The sequence below is a fragment of the Eurosta solidaginis genome, unplaced genomic scaffold, assembly GCF_040869045.1.
Source record: "Eurosta solidaginis isolate ZX-2024a unplaced genomic scaffold, ASM4086904v1 ctg00001056.1, whole genome shotgun sequence".
NCBI classification, from domain to species: domain Eukaryota; kingdom Metazoa; phylum Arthropoda; class Insecta; order Diptera; family Tephritidae; genus Eurosta; species Eurosta solidaginis.
Genome location: NW_027136899.1, coordinates 205,448 through 228,069, shown reverse-complemented (window position 1 = coordinate 228,069; position 22,622 = coordinate 205,448). Strand labels below are relative to the sequence as shown.

Below are 22,622 nucleotides of genomic sequence, written 5' to 3'. Positions count from 1 at the left end.
TTACTCAAATGAGAAATTATACATCTGTAGTTGTAGCTGAGAAATTTATTACTAAGTAAAATTCTGGAAGCGCCTAGAAGATGCCACGAAGAAATCACAGAGTATAAAAGCATCAGCGGGTAGAGGCGCTATGGGCAAGTTTCGATTCAGACGCTATAGCAATATTGTTTTGATAGTAGAGTTTCATTTGAGCTATCAATCAGTTTGGTTATTAAGCCAGCTAGTTGCAAAGTATAAGTGTTATTGTGGAGTTATTTATTCAACAGTTTAGCGATACGAACTTAGCAAAAGGGCAAATGAGAGGATTTGCAGTAAATTCGTTACAATATACATAATTGACCACTCTCACCAATTTTTATTCAATTCCATACTTTGCCCCATATGAATGTGGAGATTCTTACCTTTTCGCCACTATATCACTGTATTCCACTGTAATGCAAACTAAAAATATTTGAATTTGTCGGTAACCATCGTAGCGACGCGAAAGGGTTGCGCAATCGATCAATCAGCGATGTAATTAAGCGTAGCTGGTTATTGAATGTAAAGTTCGACAAACAGGTGTCGCCGCTATTACCATCTACAGTCGACTCGCTAATATTATTATACATAAATAATATACGAAATGTTCTATTTGTCAAGAAATCGAAGGGTTTTGAGTTTCTATTTCAATGATTCGATTAACTTACGATATCTGATTTTGTGTATACCGACACATGAATTACCTGAACTTTTCAAGAATCCATTCTTGGTACGTTTCTAATGGCCGAAAGTTAGTAATATTTCTTGTGTGTACTTGCCATCAACTTCAGCTTTGAATCGTCATCTCGAAAAAACCATATCTTCCAAATTGCCGAATGAAAATTTTACAACACAACTTTTAGAACAACTAAGTATGGTGAATGAATCTATTTTGATGATATTCTCAATTTTTTACAGGTTTTCAGATAAGAAATTTAGTCAAATTCCAATTTTTTTTTCAAATTTGCCTAAATTTAGTTACTAATGGTCGAAATTTCGTCATCGCATATTCAAAAATGCCGACTGCAAAAAAACTGAGATAAGAAATTTAGTATCATTTGGATTATTTTCAAATTTTACAGCAATTTAGTTGCTAATGGGCGAAATATGGTTATCGCACATTCAAAAATGCCGACTTTTTTTTCAAATTTGCCGGAATTTAGTTGCTAATGGTCGAAATTTCGTCATCGCACATTCAAAAATGCCGACTTCAAAAAAACTGGGGGGGGGGCGGGCGTGTGACACCCCCACACCCCTACCTCGCACCGCCCCTGAGGGCAGGGTTATTAACGAAACTTTTACTAGAAATAGCTTATTACCTGCTTCTACGCACTTTTACAACACCTTTTATATAAAAGAAGGCGATTTAACCGATTTAGTCCATTTTTACTGAAAATATTTCCTGTTAAACACCAAATTTTTCGTCGAGTTCTGGCTTCAGAAATGTTGGGAAATGCATTGTAAGAAAGGTGCAGTGCCACGCCCATTTTTCAAGATTTTAATTTTTTACCATTTCTTGTTATAAATCCCCTTAGTAAAGGCAACCTGTCTGCCGAATTTTGTTATGATAGCTTGAGCGATTTTTGATTTATGATTAATAATATTTGTAAAATTAATTTTATCACAAGTGGGCCCATTTAAAAATTTTTTTTCAAATTTTTACCAAGAGTCTCAATATCAGTCCACACGTCAAATTTCAACACTTTAGGTGTATTATTTACTAAAAAATGAGGTTTTTTGTGTTTTCCAAAATGTTATATATATAAAAAGTGGGCATGGTTATCATCCGATGTCGCTCATTTTCCATACCAATCTATCCTGGGTGTAGATAAGCTCGTGTACCAAAATTTGGTGAAGCTATATCAATATTTACTTAAGTTATCGTCTTAACGGACAGACGGACGGACGGACATGGCTCAATCAATATTTTTTTTGATACTGATCATTTTGATATATGGAAGTCTATATCTATCTCGATTCGTTTATACCTGTACAACGAACCGTTATCCAATCACAGTTATAATACCCTGTGTAAAAGTACAGCTGGGTATAAAAATAAGAGCTGTTTGCTGCGTAGAGTCACTAAATGCCGTCAGATCTGGAAATGGAAATTTTTTAGGCTAGTTTGATGATATGCGCCTTGGCAACCAAGCTACTGTTGGCAGCCATAATTTCGAAATAGTAAAAGACTTCGTTTATTTGGGAACCAGCATCAACACTAGCAACAACATCAGCACTGAAATCCAGCGAAGAATCAATCTTGCCAATAAACGCTACTTTGGACTAGGTAGGCAATTGAAAAGTAAAGTCTCTCGGCGAACGAAAATCATACTTTACAAGTCACTTATCGTACCCGTCCTGCTATATGGGGCAGAAGCATGGACCATAACATTTCTATTAACACTGCCTCTTCTCATGCTGTTAATAACCAAAATATTGTAAATGATAGCAACACTACGCGTACTTTAAATGGTAATGACGCTGTATCGAATGACGATAACATTGTTGATGTTGCTGGAAATTTGGGTGATACTAATTTAGATCCGGCTGATCCTAGGTTGGTTACTGCCGTGCTGCCCCGACGGGCAATTTTCGTATCAAGATTGCATCCATCTCTGACGGAGTCTGATGTCGTTAATTATATCTTAGCTAAGATTAATGGTACAGGTTCTATTAACATTAGTGCACATAAATTTGTTTTTAAGTATGTGAGGGATTGTTCTTCATTTAAAATATCAGTTCCAGACGTATATTTTGATATGGTTCTTGACAAATCTTTTTGGCCTATACATTCGGTGGTACATTTGTACACCACAAAGTCGAAGGTTGAGCCTCGCGCACGTATAGTTTCAAAAAACTTGATTACCAGCCCTGCAAATACGATTCAAAAGTAACTATTTACTATCAGAGTGTTCGTGGTTTACGTTCTAAATTAAATGCATTTTACCTTAACAGTTTTACTTTTACTGCGGAAGTGATTGCTTTCACAGAGACTTGGCTAAAACCTGATAATTTAAATTCAGAGTTATTTTCAAATGACTACGTTGTTTTTCGGTGTGATCGTCAATCGAGAGCAGGCGGTGTCCTGATAGCTGTATTGTCCAGTATTTCTACTGAATTGTTGAGCTTTGATGACGCGCTTGACATTGAATTCATAGCTGTAAAGCTCTTTTTCCCGAATTTTTTCTTATATATTTCTTGTTCCTACATACCGCCTCGGTCAGATATGTACGTTTATGATTGCCATAAAGCAGTTATCCCACAGCCTACATTCTCGTTTGCGTGATAACGATCGCCTAGTGGTCCTTGGGGACTTTAATTTACCATACGTTAGTTGGATTAGCAACGATGATTCAAACTTTTTGACTCCTGTTACTCAGCATAATTTCATTGGTTCGCTTATGGAATTGCCGCTAGTTCAGATTAATAACGTGGTGAACTCTAAAAATAAGTTGTTAGATTTAGTTTTTGGTGATAGTTCAATAGGTACTGGTCTCGAATCCCTGCCTTATCCCTGCCTGAAGATCCCTTGCACCCTACACTTGAGGTTACACTGGACAATTTACTGCCTACGATTAATTTCATGGAAGTGTTATGTCGTTCTCGTTCGAGATGTTTTAAAAAGGCTAACTTTGATTTGCTTAATCAACTGTTAGCTTCCCACGATTGGTCTGACCTTTATGCTTGTATTGATGTTGAGGCTGCCACGTCTATTTTTTATAGTTACCTAAGTGACTTTATTAATCGTTGCGTTCCGGTTCATTTTGTTAAGGCTAAGAGTAGTAAACCGCCTTGGTTCTCGAGGCAACGTGCTAACCTGAACAATATTAAATCGAGGCTCTATAAGCGTTTTAAAAGATCTGGTTCTTCTGAAGATTTTTCTAAATATTTAGTTGCCCATTCCAATTTCCAACGCCTGACTCAAAACTGCTACAAGTCGTATTTAACAAGATGCAGAATTGAGTTTTTTAACAATCCTAAAAAATTTTACGGGTTTGTTAATTCAAAGCGCAGATCTTCGGGATTTCCATCATCTTTGTCTTTGGGTGGCGAGAATGCTAGCCTTGACCATGATATTGCCGACTTATTCGCAGACTTTTTCAAATCGACCTATTCGTCAACCTGTACCCAAACCGGTAGTTATCCGTTCGAGATAGTTAGTTCTAACTGTATTCTCAATCCAGTCATTGATAGTGCCACTGTACTTCAGAGTTTTTTAGCTCTGAATCACGAACTTCTGATTCTGAAGCTTGATTTACTGGGCTTTCCGAAGAGTCTGACTTCATGGCTCTCAAGCTATCTTTCTAATAGAACCCAAAAGGTGCTTTATAAAAATATTATTTCAAAATCAATTCATGTTACCTCTGGTGTACCTCAGGGCAGTCATTTAAGCCCATTGCTTTTTACTCTTTTTATAAATGATCTGCCACAGATTTTGGATCATTCACGAGCTCTAATGTATGCCGATGATGTAAAAATTTGCTATACATGCTTGCCTTCGGAGTTAACTCGCTCAAATTTACTTCAGGTTGATTTGGACTCATTTCAACGTTGGTGTACAATAAATGCATTAGTTCTAAACTGTTCCAAATGTAAGTTCATGACATTTCATCGCGTGAAGCCTGTCCTGTCGTCTTATGCACTTTATGGCACTCTTATGGAGCGTATATCTTCGATTAACGATTTAGGGGTTCTGTTTGACTCGAAACTGAGCTTCAACTCACATATTTCAGCTATTACTAATAGAGCAATGGGTACACTTGGTTTTGTGAAACGCTGGGCTAAGGAGTTCAAGGATCCGTATCTGACCAAAGTCCTCTACACTTCGCTGGTCCGCCCAATACTTGAGTATTGCTCGTGTGTTTGGTGTCCATTATATATTACTCATATAAAGCGTATTGAGTCTGTGCAGAAACAATTTTTAATTTTTGCTCTACGGGCCTTTAACTGGGACTCAAATCTTCATCTTCCGTCTTATAGAAGTAGACTTCTTCCCATTAATTTGCCAACTCTGGAAAATCGTAGAATATTACTCGGGGTAATGTTCCTGCATAAGCTAATTCTAGGTGAGGTTGACTCCTCTGAGCTGCTAAGTCGATTGAGCTTTGCAGTTCCTGCTAGGACGTCCAGACACTACGTGCCCTTCCATTTACCCCTGTGTCGTAGAAATTTTGGCTAAAATGATCCTATACGTGTTTGGTGCTCGTACTATAACGACTTGTATAATTGCATTAGTATCGAATGTTCGTTTGTTGCCTTACGCAATGGTATACTTTTCAGTCTCAACTGATATCTTAAAGTTTATTTGTTTAATTTGTAATGATAGTTTAATTTTAGTTCTTGTTCAATGTTAAAAGAAATTGTAAATTTTTAATTTATTCCATTTTTAATTCTATACTTGTATATATTTTTACGCTATCTTTTTTTCATGTTACTTTCCTTTGTATTTTGTTAGTCGACCACTCTTGTTAGTTGACTTTAAATAATTAAATAAATAAATGACAACAGCAGATGAAGCGGCTTTGGGAGTGTTCGAGAGAAAAGTTCTTCGAAAGCTTTATGGACCTCCACGCGTTGGCGATGGCGAGTACCGAAGAAGATTTAATGATGAGCTGTACGAGCTATACGCAGACATCAACATAGTCCAGCGAATTAAAACGCAGCGGCTGCGCAGGCTAGGCCATGTTATGCGAATGAAAGATGATGCTCCGGCCAAGAAAGTGTTTCTATCGGAACCCGCCTATGGAAGCAGAGGTAGAGGGCGGCCCCCACTCCGTTGGAAGGCCCAGGTGGAAAACGATTTAAACTCCCTTGGTGTGACCAATTGGCGCCGGTTGGTGGAGCGAAGGAGCGACTGGCGCGCCTTGTTGGACGGCCATAACCGGTTAGACGGTTAAGCGCCAATTAAGTAAGTAAGTAAGTAAGTTTGATCATATTTATTACTTATGGCGTTTCAATTGATTAATGATTTTTTTTACCTTTATATTAAGTCGCTTTCATGTTTGTCCCCTCATTTCCGTACGAATTTTTGACCCACGGAAAAGTCTTTTTCGGTTACTTCCCGTTGAGCTAGACACTTGACACTTAGAACATAGTTCAGATTTGAGAGACATTACAATGCAATTGAAAACAAGTAAGGAAGGCTAATTTCGGGTGTAACCGAACATTACATACTCAGCTGAGAACTATGGAGACAAAATCACTATGAAGGAAAATGAAGCTACGGTAACCCTGGAATGTGTATGTCATATGTATCAAATGGAAGGTATTAAAGAGTATTTTAAAAGTGGACCAGGGCTGACTCTAGAATTTGTTTGTACAATATGGGTATCAAATGAAAGGCGTTAATGAGTATTTTAAAAGGATGTAGGCCTTAGTTCTATAGGTGGACGCCTTTTCGAGATATCGCCAGAAGATGGTACAGTATATCAGGTTGCAGGTAAAAATGCCGAGGGTCAAACCATACTTGTAACGCAAGGACCAGATGGTGAACAACAATTCGCGTACGTTGCTGCTGCTGAAGGTGATGATAATCAAGTGCTGACTCTTGACAATGCTGTTGCGGAAGCAGTATCCCAACATCCAAACGAGTTACACCAGCAGAATGAAGCAATGCAAGAGGCACAGTATATTGTTAAAACCACAAAGGAAGATGGTACAACTTATGTAGTGACAATGAGTGAAACGGAATTGCAACAACATCAAGCTTTAGCAGCAGCACAGCAACAACAGGTAGATGGTGGGAGTGGGGTCACTGCTACAGGTGGCACATCAAGCGGGCAACTTTGCATACAAACATCGGATGGCGGTGATGGACAGGAAGCAAATATTCCTGCTGAAGTGATACAAGCAGGCATGCCATCACCAGGTAGAAACACGTCGATCACGTGTACACATTTGAGTTATACTTGATGTAATTTGTTTTCTTTGATTTTTCAGGTGGCACACGTCGTGTGGTTTTATTACTGCAAGATGGTACTTATATGATGATTGAAACGCACGACGATGAGTTTAAAGTACTGAATATTGCCACGTAAAGCATACACACTTCACAAAACTAAATATAAGACAGCTTGGCAGACCTATTCGAGTTGAGCAGTACTTTACATTAATCGGAAAATGTGTTGTAAACGGCAGTTATAAAAAAAAAACTACAAGCAGTACGTTTTTATTCATCATTATCTCACATTTTAGTTATTAAAAAAAAATTAGAACTGCATATTGTCATGAAAACATGGCTGTTTCAGTCCTACGCGCAGATGTAGCGTATAACAAAAAAATATGTAGATTAAAGATAAAATTAATATTTACTAATAAATAGAAATCAACATATGAGACAGTTTGATGACAGCACACAGCCGCATTTTACTTAAAAAAGTTTATATTAATTTTTTTCTAACCCGCTTGTGTTGTATAATATGACTCAATAAGTTTTATTACATTAATATTTTTATTTTATTATAATTTTTATGGATTTAATTCATCAAAGGTCATATGTCTGCTTATAAAATGTATTAATTATATAAATTATGATATATGGGTATGTTTTTTGCCTTTTGTTGTGTTCTATGCGCAGCGTTCAGCTCCGTATGCTACGTATAACCATCAAACTTTTCATTGTTTGCTTAAAGTGTTGCTAAAAACAAGGAACAAAAAACACAAGGAAAGCTAGACGTCGAAAAGCTTCAATCACAACAGACTGCCAATGATTTCGCAACTCGACTCTCACACCTGCTCTCTGAGGGCACAACTCATCCTGAAGGAATACAGGAGCAGTGGGAGCATATCTCCAAAGCATTTCATACTGCCGCCGAGGAAAAAATTGGTTACCGGCGGCCACGAAAAAACAACTGGTATGATGAAGAATGCCGCGTTGCAACCGAAAGAAAAGACGCTGCCTACAGGGCTACGTTAAAAGCGAGCGCGACAAGAGGAGTGTGTGAACGCTATCGTGAGTTGAAAAGGGAAGCGAGACGCCTTTTCAGGAAGAAAAAAGCAGAAGCAGAAAGGCGTGAGTGCGAGGAGCTTGAGCTGCTAGCCACCAGGAATAACGCCCGAAAATTCTACCAAAAAATACGGCGACAGACGGAAGGTTTTAAGACCGGGGCAAACTCCTGTAGGAATGAAAACGGCGACCTTGTAACTGATGTCCAGAGAGTGCTTAGATTATGGAGGGAACACTACTCTGCTCTCCTAAATGGAGGCAGCAATTCACCGCGCAGAGATGAAGAACCCGATCCCGCAATCGATGACGGTGGAATATATGTCCCCCCGCCCGATTATGACGAAGTTAGAATAGCAATAACCAGATTGAAAAACAACAAGGCCGTGGGCGCTGATGGATTGCCTGCGGAGCTATTCAAGTTCGGCGACGAGGAGTTGGTAAGGCGCATGCAGCAGCTTCTTAGCAAAATATGGGCGGACGAAAGCATGCCCGACGGTTGGAATCTAAGTGTTCTTTGCCCAGTCCACAAGGAAGGGGGATACTGCAAAATGCACCAACTATCGTGGAATCAGCCTTCTTAATATCGCATATAAGGTCCTTTCAAGTGTATTGTGCGAAAGATTGAAGCCCATCGTGAACCGGCTGATTGGACCTTATCAGTGCGGCTTCAGACCTGGTAAATCTACCATCGACCAGATTTTCACAATGCGCCAAATCTTGGAAAAAACCCGTGAAAAGAGAATCGACACACATCACCTCTTCGTCGACTTTAAAGCCGCCTTCGACAGCACGAAAAGGAGCTGCCTATATGCCGCTATGTCTGAATTTGGTTTCCCCGCAAAACTTATACGGCTGTGCAAAATGACGTTGAGCAACACCATCAGCTCAATCAGAATTGGGAAGGACCTCTCCGAGCCGTTCGAAACTAAACGAGGTTTCAGACAGGGTGACCCCCTATCGTGCGATTTCTTTAATTTGATGCTGGAGAAAATTATACTAGCTGCAGAACTTAACCGCACTGGAACAATATACTATAAAAGCGTGCAATTACTGGCATATGCTGATGACATTGATATCATCGGCCTAAACACCCGCGCTGTTAGTTCTGCTTACTCCAAGCTGGAAAAAGAAGCGGTAAAGATGGGTTTGACGGTGAATGAGGACAAAACGAAGTACCTGCTGTCATCGAGCAAAGAGTCAGCGCATATGCGCCTTGGCAACCACGCTACTGTTGGCAGCCATAATTTCGAAATAGTAAAAGACTTCGTTTATTTGGAAACCAGCATCAACACTAGCAACAACATCAGCACTGAAATCCAGCGAAGAATCAATCTTGCCAATAAATGCTACTTTGGACTAGGTAGGCAATTGAAAAGTAAAGTCCTCTCTCGGCGAACGAAAATCATACTCTACAAGTCACTTATCGTACCCGTCCTGCTATATGGGGCAGAAGCATGGACCATGACAACAGCGGATGAAGCGGCTTTGGGAGTGTTCGAGAGAAAAGTTCTTCGAAAGATTTATGGACCTCTACGCGTTGGCGATGGCGAGTACCGAAGAAGATTTAATGATGAGCTGTACGAGCTATACGCAGACATCAACATAGTCCAGCGAATTAAAACGCAGCGGCTGCGCTGGCTAGGCCATGTTATGCGAATGAAAGATGATGCTCCGGCCAAGAAAGTGTTTCTATCGGAACCCGCCTATGGAAGCAGAGGTAGAGGGCGGCCCCCACCCCGTTGGAAGGACCAGGTGGAAAACGATTTAAACTCCCTTGGTGTAACCAATTGGCGCCGGTTGGCGGAGCGAAGGAGCGACTGGCGCGCCTTGTTGGACGGCCATAACCGTTTAGACGGTTAAGCGCCAATTAAGTAAGTAAGTAAGTAAGCGTAATTAGAGCCTCATTTTTCTTTAATATACGTGATCGACACCTACAACGCCATAAAGATACATTCACCAGCCTGGCATGACTTGGATCTGGAGACATAGATTTTGAAAGTAAAGCGTTGTAAGAAACGCTCATCAAAAAGACCTTCCTTTCCCTATTCAGCAAATTTTACCATGAACGCAAATTGGGATATCCACCATTAACTTAAAGACAGTTGAATTTGAATCCTTTACATGTCTATATCGATAAGAAATAACAAGTACGATTGATGTTAAAAGACATATATTAAGGTGATGAACACATTTTAGAACGATTTTCCGTCATTCCTTTCCAAATTTGGTTTGGGGACAAACCGGTTTTGGCGTTGCGCCATTTTCGTTCTTCGAAAAGTTACACTGATAATGGCGCAACGCAAATTTGACAAGGGATGGCATAAAATCGTCACAGCATACATCAATTATTCATCCTGTCCGAAAATCAACAAAACAAATCGAATATACATATTAAGGACTAATTAGGATATAATTAAGTCATATCTTTGTGAATTTCGCAATGAAAAATCCAACCGTATCAATGTAGCGTCCTGCAAACTCTGTCATATCATGGCCGAATCGTTGCACATAACCTCTGAAATGACAAAAGAAAACAAGAACCCTTCGAAATGCTTGTAACAAATACATCGTGAATCAAATTTCATTACCTCTCCAACTCATTAAGTCCTGTGTGTTCTAGTCCGCAACCGCCTACACGCGGAGTAGCCGAAGTTAACTGTATTTGCGGAAATTTTCCAAGCACCCAAGCTACCATGCACTCATTCTCTTGTTCCGTCACAGTGCAAGTCGAGTATACCAATACGCCGTCTCGTTTAAGCAATGGCACTGCAGCCGAAAATAACTTTCGCTGCACTTTCGGATACGAATCGAGCATTTGCGAGCACATATTGCGCGGCCCCGCCAGCAAAGGTCTATTGTCTAACGCGCTACAAGGTGCATCAAGTAGTATTTTGTCAAATGTACAAGCACCAAAGGGTGGTTTACCCAACTTTTCGGTCTCTTCCATATCTTTCGTTTCGTCAAAAGCTTTAGAAGCATCGAAATGATAGGCTTTTATACTATGCAGTCCTTGGATCTCTATTTTCTCTTGCATAGCTCTAATTTTTTTGGCCACCTTATCGATTGCTATTATTTCGCCTACATCACCCATTAACTCTGCAATAAGTGTCGTCTTGTTGCCCGGAGCAGCGCACATATCTAAAACTCGTTCTCCGGGACGGGGTTGCAATACACGCACACATAGTATAGACGGTAGATTTTGTAGCAATGCCTCCTTACAGCTGAGATTCCAATGGCAGGCACACCCGATATCGTTTCAATCATTTCTACCGCAGTACCTTTTAAGGGCTCAAGCGCGTTACTAGCTGGAGGTCCAAATATCTGATGTCTTTGCATTCGAACGATTCCAATACCTAAGTAAAGCTTGTGCAGCGCCTCATATCGTGTATTAGTGCCTTGTTTACACTTTCCGGCCAAATCAGCATAGACCAAAACTTTCTCATCGATCTTAGTGTCCGCTTCCATTGCAAGAACCCCAGGCGCATAAAGATGAGCGCCCCGTAGTAGTGCAGCGCCACAGGAACTATCTACGATGATTTCACGCTGTATTTCCGTCTGTTTTTGTTTGAAATCAGGGATGTTAACGGGCAAAGGCTATATACATAGTGCCTCGGGAATAAAGGGTATTTCATAGACCATCGGGGTCTGTGTATACCTTTCATGTAAGATCTGTTGTAATTTCTGTTTAAATGCTGAAACGGTAGTTTGAAGTGTGTTGATGCGATAACTTGTGACTGTTGGTGGTCAGCATAACCAACTCATTACCTCATCTATTTGATTTGGCTGGAACAGGCAAAAATAATTAGTTTCTGGAGTTTAATCTGGAGGGCCACTATGAGAAGTATTTGCATTCAAGTACCGTCTAAGTGACGAACTGATTATTGACGCTAGGAAAGATGTCTAGCAATTAAGTCCCTCACTACAATTCGTCATTAATACAAAAATTATGGTTTGGTCTCCACTGGAAGGTGTACAATGAACTTGTTTAGACGAGAATAAGGAAGACACCCAAGCACTGTCCTATTTTGATCAAATGGCTGCTTTCTGCACCGAAAAACTGAAGACATGTTGTTGTTGTTGTTGTGGCGATAAGGACACTCCCCGAAGGCCTTGGGAGTGTTGTCGATGTTGATGGTCCCTTGCCGGATGCAGATCCGGTACGTTTCAGTACAAAGCCCGACCATCTCGGCAACGATTTGTTATGACCACATGCGACCTTCTAAGCCATACCGCCCTCCCACCCTCTAGATACATGAGGAGTTCGGTGTCGCCAGAGCTTCGGCTGTTAATGAAACAGGATTTGCCACGAATAGGTGGTGTTGACAATTGGGTTGGAGAAGCTGTATATTGCGCTGGTAGCCCCCTAAAAGATTTGCGCTACACAACCCCTTGAATCTATTGGGTATTTTAGTCGCCTCTTACGACAGGCATACCTACCGCGGGTTTGTATATTCTAACCCCGGCACGCCGCTGCAATTCTGAGTGTGGAGTTTTAGCAGTCCCGTTAGTTTCTCCAATGGGTATTTTGTAAGTCGGGAGCCTATATAGGCGGCGCGTAACACAGTATCCGTTGTCCAAATACTCAGTGACAGTCAGGCCGCCCTCAAGGCGATCTCGGCGTCTGAAATAAAATCAGCACTAGTACTTGAGTCCGTTGAAAAGCTAAATCAACTAGGAGCACACAACAAACTGTTGTTGGCCTGGGTTCCTGGCCACCGGGGAGTGGAGGGCAATGAGCAAGCGGACAGCCTGGCAAGGAAGGCAGCAATGACACGACCTATTGGTCCTGAGCCGTTCCTGCCAGTAGGCTCACATGAAATCAGAGGGCATCTACTATTAGAAGAAAGGAATAAGAGGGAAGAACACTGGCGCAATATGCCAGGCTTGAGGCAATCTAAGTTACTGCTGGGGGGCTACAACACAACTCGATATAGGGCATTAATGGGCCTGTGGAAAGATAACCTGAGGATCCTAACAGCTATTTTTACAGGACACTGCAGACTGAACAGCCACATGCAGAAGCTGGGCATACTATCGAACAATACATGCCGATTTTGTGATCGATCAGCGGAGACGGCGGAACATATACTCCTGGAATGTGACGCAATCTCAAGACGTAGGGCTAAGTTTTTGGGCTCACCATGGCCAGAGCCCTCTCACATCAAATCCCTCAAGCCAGGTGAACTGCTAGGGTTCATCAGAGAAGTCGGCTTGGATGAGGTGCTGTGAAGCAGTTGAGGGCACAATAGACCAATGGTCGCAGTGCGATCCTCAATTAATTATCCGTTGTCCAATCGCTTTAACTGACGCAAAAAAAGCTTTATAGCTTCAAAGCTTCCGCAACCCAATTGTCAAACTCACCGACGCGAGGAGAATCCTGTTACAAATATGAGTGTATCATACACATATTTAGCAGCCGAGGCTCTGGCAACCCCAAGTTCCTCATGGAACTAGGAGATGGGAGGGCGGGATGGCCCTAGAAGGTTTATTGTGGTCATACTAATCGTTCCCGAGATGGTCGGGCTAGTATCTTAATGGTGCTTTCTTACCGGATGTATATCCCTCAAAGGACCATCTGCATCGATAACACTCCCCAAAGCCTTCAGGGAGCGTCTTTATCGTTAAAACAACAACAACAAAAACCTATCTTTGTGTTATATACATATACTGTCAGTAAGCGGCTGGGGGATTTTGTTGCGACTATAAACATTGGAGGCAATTGCAGAGCCTTTAGTCCACGTTGACAAAAAAGTGGCCGTAGTTCTGGTCGTGATACGTGTGAGAAAAAAAACTAGAGACTTGGTAATTAACGGTTTATTTTAGAGCACAGCTCATCAGAAGAATAGCCGAGCTCTTACTTCGTTGCAAACCCAATTCCGAAAATTTTAATAAACGGGCCACTTCAAATTCCTCAGATGGATATTATGAATGACAAGGTGGATGTGGTGAAAACGTTTTTGTGCTGATATTTTTCGGCTTTATACCGTTGACCGCTCCTTACATAAATCAACGGCAACTCTGTAATCAGTTTCACCAATGAAATATCTCCCTCTCACTTTTGCTTTCGCGAGCAATTTCCGGCGTGTTCTCCACACAATTTTGCATAAAGTGTTTTTTAATAAATTCAAAACTAATTGCAGTTTAATCAAACTTACATTCCTCCTGAGAATTTGTGACTCCACAAGTGGATTACGTAAAAAAGGTGATTTTGGAAACATTCATTGTGATACTTTTTAACTGCTGCAGCAAAATTCCACGAAAGATGGAGAAAAAAGAGAAGGACGATGAAGAATGGAATTGCAAATGTTGAAAAATATTGATTGCTGCCCAAAGGTTCACGAAAAACATAAATGTATATGTGAAAGTTTTGGCCAAAAATGAAGTTTCAGGAACGCCGAATTTAAAGCCGATAGCGTTTATTTAATCTGAATTACTGTTTTGAAGCTAACTATGCTATTTAATACAGAACAACTTTTTATCTAACATCGTTACAACTTTTGCAAATATTTCGTGTTGACGCATTCATTAACGCATTATCTAAACACCACACGAGCTAAACACGACGTGGCAACTTTTCGTTGTTTTTAGCTCATTCAAGCTAATTACTGAAGCGTGTGGTAGTACTCTTCGTTTAAATGGTAGAATGCCTTCAAATTTCGAACGCAATTTTTTTTGTCACTATAGTTTATTCTTTTTAAATTTTTCTTGTATGGCGAGGTGAGAAATTTTTCGTGGTGAGCTAATAAATTAATACGTATGTCAAATAGCGTACTTTGAATTGGTGTGTTCGTGTATTTCTTGCTCTGTGATTTTCGCTGACATTTCCAAGTTGAATTAAATAAAATTTGAGAAATTTAAGTGCGTGAATTAGACACTGTTATTTGGTGCGTATAATAATTTATTTCAAATATATAAAAATTGTTATTATAGGACGGTAAAGCGTAATTGTAAATTTGGTATAATTTTCTGCAGTCGGTGATTGCAAGTTTCCTCATGTTTTTCTTTCTGAAAAGCGACATCATGCTATCCTCTTCGTGTTGAATTTGTTTTCTGCTCAAATTGTTACAAAAGGAAAAGTGTATGTATGTATTTATTTGAAAATTTGTTCCTAGCACAACAATTTTGACAACTTATTTAACAGTGCTAGTCATGAGTTATAAAAATTGAACATTTGTAATAATAATAAATTAGATTAATCAAATTAAATATAACGGATAATGGTGAAATATTTATGTATGTAAATGTAAATCTTAAAACTAAAGAAAAGTAATTAATAAATTATTAAAATACAGGGTAATAGTCTAGTTGAGGGGTCGACTGGTAATACGCTACCAAAAATATCGAGAGAGGTGTCAAACGACGCGTCTTGACATCAGTATTAATAATCCGGAGGCGGAGAATAAAAATTTTAACTTCAAAAGATATTAACGAAAAACCGGAAAAAGACCCGCGGGTACCTCCGAAACCGGAGGTGGGATCCATATTATTTTTGCGCAGAACACCTTTCTGCGTTGGCGGCCTTCGGCCGCCGCCACGGTGATGCACAAATTTTTTTGGGGGTACTAACACAACAACAACCACATGAAAATCGCTAACTTCAACTCCAAATATCTCCGGGCAGAGACAAAATTTTTCTTTTCCGTCTTCCGATTATTGTTCTCGAGATTAATACGCGTCTTATGCCACTTCTCGATATTTTTTGACGCGTATTAGCAGTCGACTCCTCAACTAGACTATTACCTAATACAGCAATAGTGATCATAACTTTTGGCTGGTTATAGATCGAATAGTACTTAACAAATAAAGAAAGAAGACACAGAGAATGAAAAGAACTTAGAAATGAACATTTTAACAGCAACAATTTGAGATCCAGTTTAAGAGTTAAAAAATGATGTTAGCTCTTTTTTGAAGTGCAGAGCATTACTTAAAGAGTCGAAGACTTGTAGGTACGGAGTTCCAAAGACGTATTGCAGTAACAAAGAATTGGCGCTGAGGGTAGCGTGTGGTATCTAATGTGCTTAAGAAGAAGCACCGATCTTTATGATTGCAGAAAAATAAGCTTACGATATAGATAGTCAGGTTCCTTCGTGTGTATCAATTTATGGAGGAAGGACAGTGTTTTGACTTTTAAAAGATTTTCGAAAGAAATGAGAAAGCTTTTCCAATTCATAATAAGGCAATACAATTAAAGCATATTTAATAGGTGCAGTGTAAATTGAATGCAATTGCAAATTGTAGTTAGCCGGTTTCGTTAAATTTATGCCTGCATATACACGTATTGTAAAATGTTGGTTCTTTGCCTTTTAACGTCGTTTACAATCACATCAAGGCTACTAAGGTTAAAAAGTATTATCTTTGAATTGCTAATGCATTTATTTTTTCCTTGGTTTTTTTTTCTGAATACGGAATAAAGATGGATGGCTCACCATATGGATTTGGGTTAAAGGTGGGTTTCCCAAAAACCAATCGCCGCTTGTGTATTGATCACCACTTATGGCATGGTGAATTGAAACCGATATGGTCAAAACTCCCAATGAACATTTTCTTTCAGTATCAAATGGATGTGCTAAAATAACAATTGACGGCTTTCTCGAACAAAGTTCAAAATTATGGGCAGTTCCAAATACTAAAGACACATTTTGGCTCCCGACTCGTGAATTCAAAAGCTGGTGCTGAAATCTTTGCTTTGGTAATTGTTTACTTTAGAGGACAACTGCTAAATGTCGACCAAAAATATCGAGAGGGTGTCAAAAGACGCGTTTTGATGAAAGGTATGCATTCGCCTTGCAAATGCGCACGAAATTTTAAATTTCTTTTCCCAAATTATTGTTCTCCCTAGGAGAAAAGGAATATTTAGAGTAGGGCTGTATGATTTGCAACTTGTATGCAGAGCGCTCTGGAGCCATTGTTCAATTTTATTGGGAATATCTTTTGATAAAAACAAAGGTAATTGTTTACTTTAGGGTACAACTAAATCTCGACCAAAAATATCTAGAGAGGTGTCAAAAGACGCGTTTTGGCCACCAGGACCACGAATCTGAAAGCGGAAATTCAAAATTTTATTTATGTCAAAAGTTATTTCCATAAAACCGAAAAAAGGCCCGGTTTGGAGACCATAACTATATCCGCGCAAAACACTTTTACCCACAATTTTTCTTGTGGGTAACGACAAAATCATCAAAATTACAACAACCACGAGAAACAATCAGCTGTTGGGATAACAACACCTGGTACTGAATTCGCCTTGCGCATTTCTATCTTGAAATTGAAGTTTATTTATGGTTGCGTATTTGTATAAAATTTGGAAATAAAATATAAACAATGCTCAGTATTTCATTTCATATGGCATTGGATGAAATGAGTATAAAATTCAAGAGCATCAACAGAGGAGCATAATATTGCAGGATAACACAAATCCGCTGCAGTTGCCTGCTTACATTCAGCTCTCTCTTTCGTCACATCCCTGCGTAGTTTCTCAATGGCTGCATCAAATTCACCTAGAGATCTTCCATGCTTATTTATAAACTTTCCAACTTAAAATAAAGAGTATTGTGGTAGAATATTTATGAATTTTAGCACAAATTTGTACAAACTAGTGTTTTTTCGTTACAGAAAGAATTAACTTTAACTATTTTGGTGCATTTCCTTCAAATTAGCAAATGAAAAAACTTAAAAAATTGCAGAAAAATCTCCTTTTCAAGCACATTCATAATAACTACTTTTCTCCATGGACCTGATTTCTTTTTTCAATCATTGTTCAGAATAAAAGGAAGGGGAGATGTGAAAAAACACCCAAGGATATATATATATATATATATATATATATTTTTTTTTTGTATATAAGGAAATCGCTAATAATTTTTGTTAAGAATTTGCCTGATAGTATTTTCGTGCGAAACACGCCTTTCATCTGCTTTAAGCCGGAGTCATTGGTGCCGTATGTCGTATCGCTGTATCCGTATCCCTAACGTAATCAGCTGTTTATCGTTACGACGGTAACCCAAAACCCAATTGGTCGGCTACGATACGGTTACGACCTTAGCGGCACCAATCGATTGCATTGATTCTCATAAGGTTGGTCGAATCAGCTGTTAAAAGGTTACCGATACGGTTACCGATAAAGCACCAATGTCTCCAGCTTTAATTAGCACATGACTATCATTGTGAATGATAACTAAGTGCGATATCTTCTGCATAGACGTCAAAATTCCAAAGTGAATGGATCACCTGATTTGTAATTGACTATCTCTGTCTAATTCTGTATCTCTTTCTATCACCCGCTGAAGATAGGCGCCGCCTTATTGAACACCCTGTCAAAACGCTAAAAAGTAGCCAAATTGTCCTGTCAGGCAGTTGACAGATAAGATATCACACTTAGTCATTCACAATGATGACTATGTTCAACTTTCTCTGTTAACGATTTCCCCTTACATTTGAGATTGTTTATGTTATGTTTGTTGGGATCCGTTATCTCTTTTCACTTATTATTGGTATGGTGTATTAGCGACATTTTTGTCGCGCTATTTCCCATTGCCGAAGTTACTGGCTTTTGCGTTTTGTTAACTTCTATGTTTACGTTTAACGTTTCTACTTAAATTTAGAATTACGCTCTTACGTTTTTGCTACACATTTTCTTTCACTCTTTTCAATTTCGTCGTGTATTTGACGTAGGGTGGTGCTTTGGCCGTTCCGCAAGAAAAAGGTGAAAATCGGGCAATGACGAAAAAAAATTTTTTTCTTCCAGTAAAAAAGTTGTTTAGTGTTGCGTTTTCAATACTCTCAAACCTTCTCATACAGCTTACAGTCCAAAAAACCGACAGCTTCTGAGTGAGAGGATCGGCTTAATGGCTTGCGGTAGCAGTGCAAGAAGTCTAGTATGTGGCGTACTGGTTTATATCCCGAAAAGTTGTATCCACATGTTTTTCTAGTAACTACGATTTCCAACCGCCTAGCCACTTTAAAAGTTTAACAATTCTCATCATCTTTGATATTAAACAATTGAAATTCTCCCTTCGTGCAAATAATAAATGTGTTTACTTTTTTCAAAACTTTATTTTTACAGCCAATTTCTTTGATATTCATAAAATCCGCCTGCAGTTAAGACGTGCAGAAGCTCGGATCGACTATTGCTGAACGAACAATTCCAATAATCTAGTATAGTACTATAACTCGGAAGTTTAACGTCCGCTCTAATCACAAAAGAAGAAACGGAGTACAATAATAACAACAATTGAAAAACTTTATCGAAATGGGGAACGTTTTTGCAAATCTATTTAAAGGATTATTCGGTAAAAAGGAAATGAGGAGATATTGATGGTCGGATTAGATGCCGCTGGTAAAACCACAATTTTGTACAAACTCAAATTAGGCGAAATTGTTACAACGATACCTACCATTGGTAAGATAACGTTAAAATGTGATTTGGAAATTAATTGGAGAATTAGGTATGTACATATTACATAATGTTTGAAGAACCACAGCAATGAGAGAGAATTATAGATACTAAGTACCACATATGAGGAGTTCCAAACAAAACCACTACGCGCTCATTAAATTTTTTTGAAGATGTTGATGGGATTTAACACCACTTTCTAATTCTTAATTAGAAAATTTAGCCATTCTGGAACATTCCAAAAAATACATTCCATAAAAAAAATTATGTTATGTATGTATATATATATATGTGTGAGTGAGGATATGTTGAAGTATTTCAGTATCCCAGTACTTTTTAGGAGTATTAAAGGAATTCTTCGTAAAGCGTTTACGATTACTCAAAAAAAGGTGCGGTCCGATTAACACTGCGATATCACACGGCAGAATCAAATACTTCAGCTCGGAATACTTCTTCTGCCCATAACAAAAATATCATACCTTCACCTCGAACTCATGATACTTTATCGGAAGAAATTACAGCGTACTAACGTGCAACTCTATGGCTGACCTACTGGTATACCTACGCCTTTAACCTCCCTCTATCCATCCCCTTCAATTCAAATAGTTTGCAAAGCAGACAATCGACAACCTGAAGTTGAAAGCACTCAGTTATACCGAAGCTGCTTTACAGCTTATCAAAAATTAAACTTCTGCAATTAAGGCGCACCTTAATGTAATAAATGATGGAGTGTATATATGTAATTACTGTCAGTGGCTTTGATATTATCAGTTAGACGAAAAACTCGTTATCGTATTTTTCGGTGTTAGTTCTAGTAATAGTAAATAGTTTGTATGTATGTATGCACATATGTATGTTTAAGCTTCATTATCACCTTTCATATGACCCAAAAAAAATATCCGGTTTGGTGAAGATATTTTCATCTTGGATGAATACATGGATACATGACCTACATACATATGTACATATATTATACACCGACAAGTTCTAAGCCGATCTGAGAGGGCATATGTTGTCACAAGCTCTTCGTATTATGGGATATTAAAGTGTACATTTGCCCAGAGTTCTGGTTTTAATGAAAATACATTTTCTAGAAATTCTGCCCACAAATTTGTATAGCTTTGCATATGGTACCTCTGCTAACGGTAAAAAAGAGGAAGCTTTAGTGGGGCTGTTCCGGCTCTATACAAATTTGAATACAAAAAGTGAATAGTGTGCTTTACGTTACATAAAAGCAATATATTTTTAGTTTCCTTATGTAAAATTCACATTAAATGATGTAATACTTACAGTAACAGTAATGGAGATTTTGCAGTTTCTGATGTAAATATTTTCTTTACTATTTCGACAATAAGTTGCCACTCAATTTACATATTCCTATATGTTAAAAACAAATTTTCTATTTGTATATTTAACCGACTATTAAGTTCAAATTCCGTTTCCGGTAAATTCGACAATACGAATTTTGCTGGAAATAACATTATATTAGATACATATAATTGGTTGACAAATAAGGTATACAAGCATATATGTGACCCGGCCTATGAAAAGATGGCTTATGACTCAAAAAAAAAATTACTGCTACTAAGAAACTGAAGAAATGCATTGTTTATCTTTAACAGCTGTTTCCCGCAATTTCCTTTTTGAGTCATAAGCCACCTTTTCATAGGCCGGGTCATATATGTAAATTTGAATTTAATATTTTTTTATATTACACATATGTGTAGATAGATAGATAGATAGATAATTAATTGAGGATCGCACTGCGACCTTTGGTCTATTGTGCCCTCAATTGCTTCACAGCACCTCATCCAAGCCGACTTCTCTGATGAACCCTAGCAGTTCACCTGGCATGAGGGATTTGATGTGAGAATGCTCTGGCCATGGAGAGCCCAAAAACTTAGCCCTACGTCTTGAAATTGCGTCACATTCCAGGACCACATGTTCCGCCGTCTCCGCTGATCGATCACAAAATCGGCATGTGTTGGTCGATAGTATGCCCAGCTTCTGCATGTGGCTGTTCCAGCAGTAACTTAGATTGCCTCAGGCCTGGCATATTGCGCCAGTGTTCTTCCCTCTTTTCCCTTTCTTCTACTAGTAGATGCCCTCTGATTTCCTGCGGGCCTACTGGCAGGAACGGCTCAGGACCAATAGGTCGTGTCGTTGCTGCTCCTCTTGCCAGGCTGTCCGCTTGCTCATTGCCTTCACTGCCCTGTGGCCAGGAACCCAAGTCAACAACAGTTTGTTGTGTGCTCCTATTTGATTTAGATTTTCAACGCACTCAAGGGCTAGTGCTGATTTTATTTCAGACGCCGAGATCGCCTTGAGGGCGGCCTGACTGTCACTGAGTATGGCAATTGTTTCATTGGAGCATTCGCGCTGAAGGTTCAGGTCAGCACACTGGCTTATAGCGAATACTTCCGCTTGAAAAATGCTCGGGTGTGCTCCCAGAGGCGTTGATATCTTGGCTCTGGGTCCAATCCCCTCTGGCGTCTTCGAGCCATCGGTATACCATACTATTCTATTTAGCTGATGTGTAAGTGAATCACACTCTTTTCGGCGCATTAAATCCGCTCTATGTTGCGCACAAATTTGGCTGTTGCGGGCCATGCGGGCGTACAAACTAGCTTGTGCCGGTATTCAAATTTTATTATTAAATAGCTATCACTCCGTCATGCCCGCTACCTGAAATGCCTCGCGTCCCGCGCATTTTCCAATTACAACAGTGCTTCTTCACATACCTAACCCATCTTCAGTAGAAAATTGTAAGCACAACATATTTACACACATACGTATCTGTAACCAAATATTCTTATCTACATAAAAGGTGTCACTTTGGGTCAGCGTTGCCGTTGTGGTACGGTTGTTTCGATCGTAGTAGATTTATAGGTTCTTTGGTAAGCTGTAGCATTTGGTAGGCAAACATATTTTAAACCATTAATACCTATCTTTCTTTTAAGAATTGGCTCTTATGAAGGCGTGTTGCTACGAAATGATTTCCTCTATTAAAATTTTGAGTTCGAGCAGTAACACACAATGGAAGTGGACCAAGCAAACTTTATTTAGAAAAGTCATTAAAAAGCTAAAACGTTATTTTCACTTTTCCAAAGTAATCCTCAAAAACATATTGTAACGAATTTTGGGAAATTCCGCTTATCTGAAACCTTCTGCTAACGTTCGAATTGCTAAACTGTCGAATAAATCACTCCAATATTCAGTATTGCAAACTGGTCTTTATTTAGATAACATTGGGAGTAGTACTTGACA

General features: G+C 39.1%; 1 pseudogene; it reads right to left on the bottom strand.

Moving 5' to 3' along the window:
- Window positions 1-10,381: 10,381 nt before the first annotated feature.
- LOC137235708 (tRNA (cytosine(72)-C(5))-methyltransferase NSUN6 pseudogene) lies at window positions 10,382-14,181 on the bottom strand (annotated as a pseudogene).
- Between the last annotated feature and the right edge of the window lie 8,441 nt (window positions 14,182-22,622).